The 10,942-nt window shown below is 47.2% G+C and overlaps 1 protein-coding gene across 2 annotated transcripts in view; it reads left to right on the top strand.

The window, feature by feature from the left end:
• Positions 1 to 10,942, top strand: part of LOC143212539 (protein pangolin, isoforms A/H/I/S) — a 211,524-nt gene that overhangs the window by 151,588 nt on the left and 48,994 nt on the right. The gene's annotated exons all lie outside the window — the stretch shown is intronic.

Genomic DNA, 10,942 nt, shown 5'->3' with positions numbered 1-10,942 from the left:
CTGGCATGGTGACTCACCCTGTATAATCGACAGTGTTTAGGACCCCTCGGTTCAATCAACGTTATAAAGAGCGGGGTGTGAGTGAGAGAGTGAGAGTAGATTTTGGAAAATTGATTCATTCACCGATAATCAGACGGAAAACTCTGAGGGGCGTGTAAGCTCGTGGCTCGGTCGTGAAAGCGTGGAGCAGGGCTGCGCGCGGAAGAGAGAGGCCCTCAGCGGGGACTGCGAAGTCAGTGAGCACTTTGTCCGCGCGAACAATCGATTTCTCGATCATAACAACGAGTGCCGGTTGCAGTTACCGCAGCCAACCGTCTCCCGCCACTTAAAAAATCCGTATAATAATATTCGTCGCGGCGACAGGGGGGGCGGACGACGCGAGGGGGATGAAGGGAGAGAGAGAGAGTACCGCCGGACCAAATACGGGGTGGGAAAAAAAAATAAAAAAGAAGAGAGATCGACAGAGGAACCGGGACAGGGTGTGCGGCGCGGGGTAGGGGGTGTGCCGGGGGTTGCACGAAACCCGGTTGCTCCGTCGACGGAGTCCCTTTTTTTATGAATATTCGAACACGCGCCAATAAATTCGAATGTGCACGACGGAAGGGTCGCCAGACGTGAAGTGGTAGTCCGTTTGCCGTCGATAGGCTCGCCCGTTGCTCCGCTAGGGCTTTGCCAAAAGGGTGATGTGCACGCGTTACCCCCGGCTCGGAGGCTGTATGGGTGCGTGTGCGCGCGTACTCGCTTATATTCGAAGCGGTGAAGAGGGCCAGGTACCGTGGGGGTCTCCGTATTCGACGACTAACCACCGTCGAAAATGGAGCCAGCCCCCCACCCCCTGTCTACAACTTCTTGTCCAACAGCTCCGTCAACCCCCCCGAACATTGGAATTTTCTCCGCTACCCCGCCGGGATCCGCGCCATCTCGAAGTTATTCAAATTCTGCCGCTGTGACGCAACCCAAGACGGTCTCGCATTCCGAAAGACAAATTTCGAGAATGCTAAGCGGCGCCGAACTGCGTCGGACAACGTTCAACCCTTTGTAACGTAACAAGATGAAATTGTACGTTTTATAGCGTGATACGAAATTGTGATTTTTCTTCCGAATAAGAGAAAAAATATAAAAAGGAACTTTTTATAAACCACGCTTACATTAAACTGCACTAAAAAGGAGAAAATAATTGTTTTCGACATTAGTGACTATAAATAAAAGCGTGGAGCGCTAAACTATATTTACGTAATCTTTGTTGGCGCTCCGAGAGACGACGCCTCTTGATGGAGTCCGAAATTGGAGTAGGGAGCGCTGGCGCGCGGAGTGGGGATCGCTGAACGCGATCACGTACTACCGAGCGTCACGCGACGAGGTGTGACGGTTAATATTAAAATTTTTTTTCTTCTGAACGCACAATTTTTAAAAATTTGTTTTTTAATATTGCATTGTCATCCAGTTCTCAGCTATGTTTCAAGTTTTAAGTCTCTAGCTCATCGGGAAGTGGTTTAAAATTCGATTACAAGATTTGACGCATACAACAACAACGACAACTCGGCAAGCTAATACAAGCGTGGTAAAAAAAAATAATCAACGCCACTCAATCTGTTATTAATTCATTAACAACTCTTCCCCCCTCTCTCTCTCTCTCTCTCTCTCTCTCTCTCTGTGCGTGTGCGTGATCCCGATAACAATCTCTCCGCCGCGCCGGCCCTTCGCCGCGGGAAAGGGATTGAAAAACCGACGAGATACAAAATTGGCAAACGGCGAATTCGTTTAGAAGGATCGCGGCCCGTTTTTCGGCTTTTGAGTCAGCTTGGCCGTGAAATTGCGACCGGGTATTTTTTCTTTGGAGGACCATACCGTCGATTTATACGCGAACGTGTGTCCCTCGGCACCGCGCGTTCCCTATCCGTGTGCGTGTGCACATGTTAAAGCCTGAAAAACGTGGCCGGGACCTCATCTTTATAGTTTGCGAATTTATATCGTAACCGGGGCCGCCACTCGTGAATGATCACGAGTCAATTACTGTCGTGGAACCTGTTCTTCCTTTTTCCCCCAAGGTGTATACGAGAGCCGACGCCATCACCGGCACGTCATAGCTCCAAATTAATCGACCTGCGATCATGTTATGGCGATTACGCCGAGCAATTTCGCGCACGGTTTTCGCGAAGTTAATGGCAGGATGGTTCGGTGTTTACGGCTGGTTACATTTTTGTCGCCTGCGGAGCTCCCCTGGTGATCCTTTTGCATTCTCCTCGCGCGAAAATGCTCACCCATCTTTCTTGTTTCAACTTAATCGCTGCTCGACAATCGTTATTCCAGATACGACATTTTTTTTAGTATCTATGCAAGTCAGCTTTACACCGTGGGTACACTGTGTCGCACAATTAAATTAGTAAATTTTCTACTGTATAGCAAAATTCATTTCAAGGTTCAGTTCGTGTTCTGAAATGTTCACCCCTGTTTCTTTATCGGAAAATTGCTTCTGGACGATAATTATTCCAGATACAACGTTTGGCTGCTTTTTACTTTACCGGACTCAAAATTTGTGCCTTTCTCCTACGAATTATGATGTATTTGGTATGTAATCCAGTAGATTTGTACCCGGCGCGGATGCAGATCGAAGTTTCGCACCTCTAGGATCAATGGTTCAGGAGTTATGCTTGTCTAAAGTTGAGCAATCTGCAGTGTTTTAGCAGTAAAGGGCGCCGCCATATTGGTTTATAGTGACGACCGCGAGCCGCTTATTTTTCCGTCGCCGTCCCCCCCCCCCCCCCCCCAGTCGATGTAATCCTAATCAACTCAGTAAGCGGCGTACGACCATCACTACGAACCAAAATGGCAGCGCCTTTACCTGTCAAAAACACTGCAGATTGCTCAACTTTAAGCGACCATATCTCCTAAACTATTGATCCTAGAGGATCAAAACTTCGATCTGCATCGGCTCCGGGTACAAATCTACTGGATTACATCATGGATATAGGAATATAGGGATGGAGGATGTCGTTGCGGGGTGGAAGTCTTTTTCAGGAGGGGACGAGCTAGAAATTTGCGCCTTTTTCATTGGCTGTGTCCGGCGCAACCGCAGTACGTCATTATGCACAACATAACATAACCTTTTAGTGCAGCCCAGCAGCCAGAACGGAGAAATCTAGGAAATCTATCATACGTTATTATAGGACAAAGGGTTAACTATCACTTTTCTAGTTTCAACTCGTCAGATATATGTAAGCAATCTGTAAACATTTTTCATACTTGGCGGTAGAGAGTATGCGCAGAAAAACCACCAATCAAATGGGCGCAAAATTCTACCCTGCCTCCTCCGGAAAAGAAATCACCCCCTTGCCCATAATGCTAGCTCACGCTCCATCCCTATATTCCTATATCCATGGATTACGTACCAAATATATCATAATTCGTAGATGAAAAGTACCAATTTTGAGTCCGGTAAAGTTTACCCCAACATTTTTTTTAGTATTTATGCAAGTTGGCTTTATACGGTGCACGAATAAAATGAGACTGATCGATCGAGTCGAGAAGAGGTTTTCGGAATAGCGAAGGAGCGATGGTTGTTCCGGTAGCGAAACAATTTGATTCTCGCGCGGAATTGCGAGGATTGAAGGTACACCGAAAGATCCAATATACGGGGGCCGTCTGGTTTTGGGTTGAAGCTGCTTACGAGTGTTTGAATAAGGGCGTGGAAGGGGTGCGTGTAAGGGCACGCCGTAGAATATAGGTGTGCTCGCGTGTTTCTCCCAGTGCGGTGGTGTATGCGTGTACGCGAGTGTAAGCTCGACGGTGAGTCACCTAGCGCCCGTATTTTGCCAGTGGAATTCAAAGGCGAGCAGGGTATTGTTTTTGGCAAAGATCAGTGTGATCGGTTCGCTGGTCTTCCGCATGGAAAGCCCGACTAGGCTCTCCTGCTGCATTATTTGCTCCGCTAAACCTGAAGAGGTCCATCCCTATGCGACTGCCTTCTCTTCCTATCCCTTTCGCACTCTCTCTCTCCCTCCCCTTCTCCTCTCTTTCCCTCGCGCAACCCTCTCCTTCTCACATGCACGCTCTCTGTCTTTCTCTGTGTTTCTCTTTTCTGCTCGCGCTTCTATCTTCTTTGCCTCCTCGAATAAAACCACTGTTCCATCCGCGCGTTTGTTCCTCCGCGTCCCTAATCATTCGTCTCACCGATTAGTACGATCTGCCCCAGAGATAATAAACACCGATGGCCACCGCACACCGGGAAAGTCGAGAATTTTTTAGCAGTAATTATTTTTTCCCAGCATCGTTTACGCATCCTTTCTCTCTTCCTTTTCGCTTCCCCTCACCCTTCTTCCACCGACAACGCACATCCTCCACCGAGAGAGAGAGAGGATCAGAGGATTATGCAACGGGAAAAATCGTCGGGACTGTGGAAATTTCAAGTGTTTGACCAAAAATAGTTTTATTCCGATGAGCCGCTGAATATTCATGCGGATCCTCCGGAATTTGTTAGTGCGGGCCAAACCGACAAACCGATCTCCTCGCAGATGGATTTTTGTGATTTTAAGCGAGCGCGGAGCTCTCGTTCCCAGGATCATCACATATTCATCCGTAATTTTTCGGTATTCTTCCGGTAACTCGGTGGATTGACATCAGCCTGCTTTTGATAGAATTGCTTTTTGTACTTCGTTCCCGTCGGTAATTTATTCTGCGCTTTCTATACAATCTAATAAAACTCATTTATCTTCATATATATTTTTAAAATGTTAAATTATTACTCTCATCTTATCAATATTTAAAATATTAAATTATTTGGGCATTTTATTATGAAAACAAATTGGAAAAATGGGAGCTTAAGGGGGTTGAAGGTTCCTCAACCCCCGGGACACACCTGCTCGCAGTCCCCAGAATGTTCCCGACACTTTTGCATCGCGATTCGCAAAGCAGAGCAAAGTGATCGATCAACCCTAACCTTCAAGGTGCCTAACAGCATCGAAATTTCTAGTCGCCGGCAATTACCCAGCCGGAAAGCGAGATGGCCGTTGAAAGAAGGGGATGGCCCAGCAAAAACTACCGGAAGTGTACTGGTCCACGTGATCGGGCTACACTCGAACAAGAAGACGACGAAATTTGTCGGTGGACGTTGGCCGTATTCTGGAGGAGGGGTGTATAGTTCGCGTGGGGTGGTGTGACGGCGGGGGGAGGGGGATTGAAAAGCTCGTTCAGGAAGGGATGACGGAAAGGGGCAAGGGGTAAGGGTGGTAGGGTAGGATCCGCGAGAAGCGTGGAAACGTGGTGCGGCGGTGTTCCGCGCGGCCTCTTCGTGGCCGGTAGAATTCTGTAGCGTTAATATAGCGAACGCTGAGCCGAACTGCCGAGCTCTTTGCCACTCCACCGAGCAGAAATTGATAGGATAAATTCCGGGTCTGAATTGGCTCCATCGAGCTGGAAACCCTCCCTCTCCTACGCCATTTCTCTGCTCCTCTTCCGCTTCGTCCTCCTACACCGACGCTCTTTCTTCCCCCCTCGACCCCTCCTCGGGCTCTCTACACCCTCCGCTCTCTCGTCTCCGCCTTCTCGTCCTCTTCCAGTACGTGGCCTATAACACCAGTGGACACTGGACGCGTTCGTCGAGCTTCGATTTCAAACATTATATGCAATCGCGATGGAAATTCTAATTGGGTAAACAGTTGCCTAGGTCGTCTCCTCCGGGTCTCTATCTTCTCATCCACTTCCTGATCATGTCTATTAGCTGGACAAAGGATGCGTTCGTCGAGCTTCCATCTCAAACATTTCGCAAGCCAAATCGGGATTCCAATTCTAATTAGGTAAACAGTTACCTAAGTCTGGGCTGGATCCTCATCTTCGATCCTCTTCTGGTCTATAGCACGAGCTAGGTGGACACTGAACGACGCTTTGGTGGAGCTGCAATTTTAAGTGTTAGGGGATCGAGATGGAAATCCTCATTATATGAATGTTGACGTTACCTTGGTCTGGGCTAGGTTCCCATCGTCTCATCGTCTTCTGGCACAGGTCTATAGCACGAGCTAGGTGGACACTGCACGATGCTTTGGTGGAGCTGCAATTTTAAGTGTTAGGGGATCGGGATGGAAATCCTCATTATATGAATGTTGACGTTACCTAGGACTGGGACAGGTTCCCATCGTCTCATCGTCTTCTGGCACAGGTCTATAGCAGGAGCTAGGTGGACACTGGACAACGCTTTGGTGGAGCTGCAATTTTAAGCGTTAGGGGATCGGGATGGAAATCCTAATTAGGTGAATAGTGACGTTACCTAAGTCTGGGCCAGGTTCCCATCGTCTCATCGTCTTCTGGCACAGGTCTATACCACGAGCTAGGTGGACATTGGATGACGTTTTGGTGGAGCTGCAATTTTGGGCGTTAGGGGATCGCGTTGGAAATCCTAATTAGGTGAATAGTGACGTTACCTTGGTCTGGGCTAGGTTCCCATCGTCTCATCGTCTTCTGGCACAGGTCTATAGCACGAGCTAGGTGGACACTGGACGACGTTTTGGTGGAGCTGCAATTTTAAGCGGTAGGGGATCGGAATGGAAATCCTAATTAGGTGAATAGTGACGTTACCTAAGTCTGGGCCAGGTTCCCATCGTCTCATCGTCTTCTGGCACAGGTCTATACCACGAGCTAGGTGGACATTGGATGACGTTTTGGTGGAGCTGCAATTTTGGGCGTTAGGGGATCGCGTTGGAAATCCTAATTAGGTGAATAGTGACGTTACCTTGGTCTGGGCCAGGTTCCCATCGTCTCATCGTCTTCTGGCACAGGTCTATAGCACGAGCTAGGTGGACACTGGACGACGTTTTGGTGGAGCTGCAATTTTAAGCGGTAGGGGATCGGAATGGAAATCCTAATTAGGTGAATAGTGACGTTACCTAAGTCTGGGCCAGGTTCCCATCGTCTCATCGTCTTCTGGCACAGGTCTATACCACGAGCTAGGTGGACATTGGATGACGTTTTGGTGGAGCTGCAATTTTGGGCGTTAGGGGATCGCGTTGGAAATCCTAATTAGGTGAATAGTGACGTTACCTTGGTCTGGGCCAGGTTCCCATCGTCTCATCGTCTTCTGGCACAGGTCTATAGCACGAGCTAGGTGGACACTGGACGACGCTTTGGTGGAGCTGCAATTTTAAGCGTTAGGGGATCAGGATGGAAATCCTAATCAGGTGAAGAACTAACACAAGAATGACTGATCCTCCAGGATCCAGCAAGATCTAAATGAGGAATTACCGAACAAAAATCGAACGTCCATGACGAACGTGAATACGTTCCACGAGATCAGCAGGAAATCCTCTATCGTCCATTACACCGCGTAGAACACACTCGATGGCGGTGGGTTGATTGAGTGAATGAAGCGATCATCGGCATGCGAGACAGAGATTTATTTAATGAGCCGGCTCGGTGTTAAACTGGTTTAAGGCGGTGCACGCATACATTACGAGAATCCAGGAGGTTCGGTTATTTTTGCTCTCGCTGGGGAATGATCCCGTTCTGCGATCGAGAGAGAGAGATAGAGAGAGGCCCAGTGCTCGTCACCGTGTCCGACGTGAATAGAGATTGATCGTCGATTCGGTGACCGATAAAAGCCTCCGGAATGCCGAGGAAACGCTTGTAAACCGCCTCGGGGACCCAACGAGTGACAGCCGGCTGACGTTGTCTCGGTTACTCGATACTCGGACAAGTTGTTGCTGCTTGTAACCACGATACGGGCCCTCCTTATCAACGGAAAGCTCATCAACACTGCGAGACGCGGCCTGAAAAACGATTCTGCTGGCTTTCATTATCCACACGCCGGAGAAACTGGACATCCGGCTCGGACATTGTAGATAACGTAGAAATCCTCAATGACATCAACAGAAAAAGCTAAGGATATATACCCTTTCAGCCATGTGTAGCGATTTTAATGAAATTTATTAACTTCCCCGGTTCCTGAGATAATCATTCAGAAAATAACGAGACGTTGAAGATCGTAGATTTCCGCCGCCATACTTTCTGGAGCAGCATGCCGAAAGTCAACGTAACCAAATACACCGTGCGCAGTTCCGAGTTTTGCGAGAAGCCCGCGACAATTCCGTGCAGCAAAGGGGATGATCCCGGTACAATGCGCCCAACTGTCGTGCCTCCATTATGCGCACTTAATTAGGCTACGGGCGTGTCGTGCACGGGAGTATTAACCGGGGGACACACGGGCTCATCCGGAGAGACATCGGTAAAAAGAAGAAAGCAAGAAAGGAAGAGAGAGAGAGAGAGAGATAGATATAGAGAGGGACAGTGTATTTGTTAGGGGGGGATAGGAGACAGTGTTGGTTCGGTTAGTCAATAGCTGAACAAGATACACACAGGCCGGGTACCTAGCGTGTACACAGATAGGGTGAGAGCAAGGTGAGCCAGGGACACGAGGCTAGACCGAGGATGACACGGGACACAGGGGTGGAGAAAGCTTCTACCCCTAGGGGGTAGACAAGATTATAATCGGCCCCATTATTGTGCCATCGACGTCCCGGGGGGGATTTTTCCATTCGACAATGCAGTTACACTTTTGTGCATTTAACATCCCGCGTGCACTGTCCCACAGTCCCGCCCCTCTCGATCGGGCCAGTTTCATGGTAGTCCTCTATCTTTCTTCAACCGTAGCCTTCATCTTCGTCTGATCCCCGGGCTGATCGAATCGGCTAGTGGGGATAGAATGGAGATCGGGACGAGTCAGGCAGAAGTTCATCGGGTCGCTAGGGTGGCTCATCATCATCCTGCTAAACCGAAAAAAGGGGTCGCCTGCTATAATCCTACCTGCATATGATGTTCTCAGCTTTGTTTGCCACGGCGGACATGTCAGTATGACATACGCGGACCCAGAAGGGCCACCCGCCCTCTCTCAGTTGACAAAATGTGCTTAAACGGCGCTCCACCGTTAGGGGATGTACTTGGGGATCTGACCTGTCCAGAGAACACTGATGGATCCTTCGACCGTATACTATACTTGTAGACCCGGCTTCAAATATATTGTCTGTTGAGAAGTGTACAAAATAAACCGAAAACAAATGTACATAATCAAATAGAGTGTTTACATCAACGGGATCCCCTGGTAGAGGCAAGCATCGACATGGTGTTATGCTTTCTGAAGAATAACTCCTTCAAATGTCATTTGAAGGTCAACATATTATACATGGCTGAATTTGTCTTTTCGTTAGCTATAATGTTACGCTAATCTAAATACGTCTTCATTAAAAAAATAAACAAAACTAGGTTGAACATTATTTCTATAACAAATAAAATAGAAATTATTTCGATAATACCTCGTTAACTCTCAGACTTAGGATACATGAAGGTCGGTACTTTATTATTACACAGAATTTTCTGCTTCTTCCGAGTTCGAGCAAAAACATTGGGCATTCTAATTAGAAAACTGAAGGCGACCTTCACACCTTGATAGAAGATCGAAGTAATAAAAATCTGATTGTCTCCCTAATCTAAATACTAATCTAAATACGTCTTAATCTAAAAAAAAAAAACAAAACGGCGATCACAATTATTTCGATAATAAATAAAATAATAATTATTTTGATAATATCCCTTCAACTCTCAGATTTACGATACATGAATGTCAATACTTTATTATTATACACAGAATTTTCTGCTTCTTCTGAGTTCGAGCAAAAACATTGGGCAGTCTATTTAAAAAGCTGAAGGTGACCTTCACACCTTGATAGAAAGTCTAAGTAATAAAAATCTGATTCTCCGCCTGAGAACCATATGACTTACTGCAGCTTGCAGGAGTTCCAACCGGGTGCAAAATGCGTGCAAAAACAACATTTTTGTAAAAGAATCTACACTTGGGAAAAAATCTTAACATCATCAGTTGTCAGCGATGCGCAACACTAGCGTAATTAGATGAGCTGAGCGGCGTTGAGCGACAGGCGATACTAATCAAAGTCGATAGCATTGGCTGAATTGCGATCGACAAGATCGACGTGTATCTGCTATCTGCAACAGGACGATAACCCGCGGTCTACGACTCGGAGACACGTATACACGGCTCGTGTGCATGTGTGCACGCACGGTCTCGCGCACGCGGCTTGTATGTCGCCCCTATTACACGCTACATTACCACTGTCAACATACGCACGCACGCACAATAACGGTTATTAGATATAGCCTGGCCGGTTACGGGGTTTGCCCTACGCATTACCCGCGTCACCCACGGAATCGAGCGTCTGAGCGAGTTTCCTAGGAGCAGCGCGCGCGGTGCCTCCGCGTCGGCCATGCGGGCCCACAGGTGTTTACTCGAGTTTGGTTTACCTTTGAGAGGAACAACGGGGAAAGTTTGCCGGGTATCTGGGTCGTGCGCAACTAGTTAAGCGATTTTGTGAATGGGATTTTACAGCGGCGCGACTCTTCTTTCCTACACAATCGACGCCCCCCCCCCCTCGACGCTGATGGAGATCGCGGAGAGTTCACGCGCCACTCCCGGTTTAGGAAGTTTTTTCTAAAAAAAACTGTTGGACCTTCTGCGTTGGGATTTTTTATCAGTATTCGTCGGTACATGAAGGGCACCTGTGATTTTTTTCATGTAAAAATAACAAAAATTACGCGAGCTATATATTTTTTTGTAGATCACGATTTAGGGGGTTGTCTGGTTTTGAGTGACGAATTTAGACATTTTTTCCAGAAAAAGTATCGAATCTTTTATATCGCGATTTGTTACACGTATTCCCCGATGTCTGAAGCACATCTGTGATTTTTTTCAAGTAAAAATAATAAAAATTACGCGAGCTATATATTTTTTTTTGTAGGTCACGATTTAGGGGGTAGTCAGGTGTTGAGTGTCAAATTTAGAAATTTTTTCCAAAAAAAGTATCGAATCTTTTACATCGGGATTTTTAACACATATTCACCGATATCTGAAGTACATCTGTGATTTTTTTCAAGTAAAAATAATTAAAAT

The sequence above is a fragment of the Lasioglossum baleicum genome, chromosome 10 (assembly GCF_051020765.1).
Source record: "Lasioglossum baleicum chromosome 10, iyLasBale1, whole genome shotgun sequence".
Lineage (NCBI taxonomy): Eukaryota > Metazoa > Arthropoda > Insecta > Hymenoptera > Halictidae > Lasioglossum > Lasioglossum baleicum.
The sequence above is the reverse complement of the archived record's forward strand: the minus strand, read 5'-3'. Positions and strand labels throughout refer to the sequence as shown.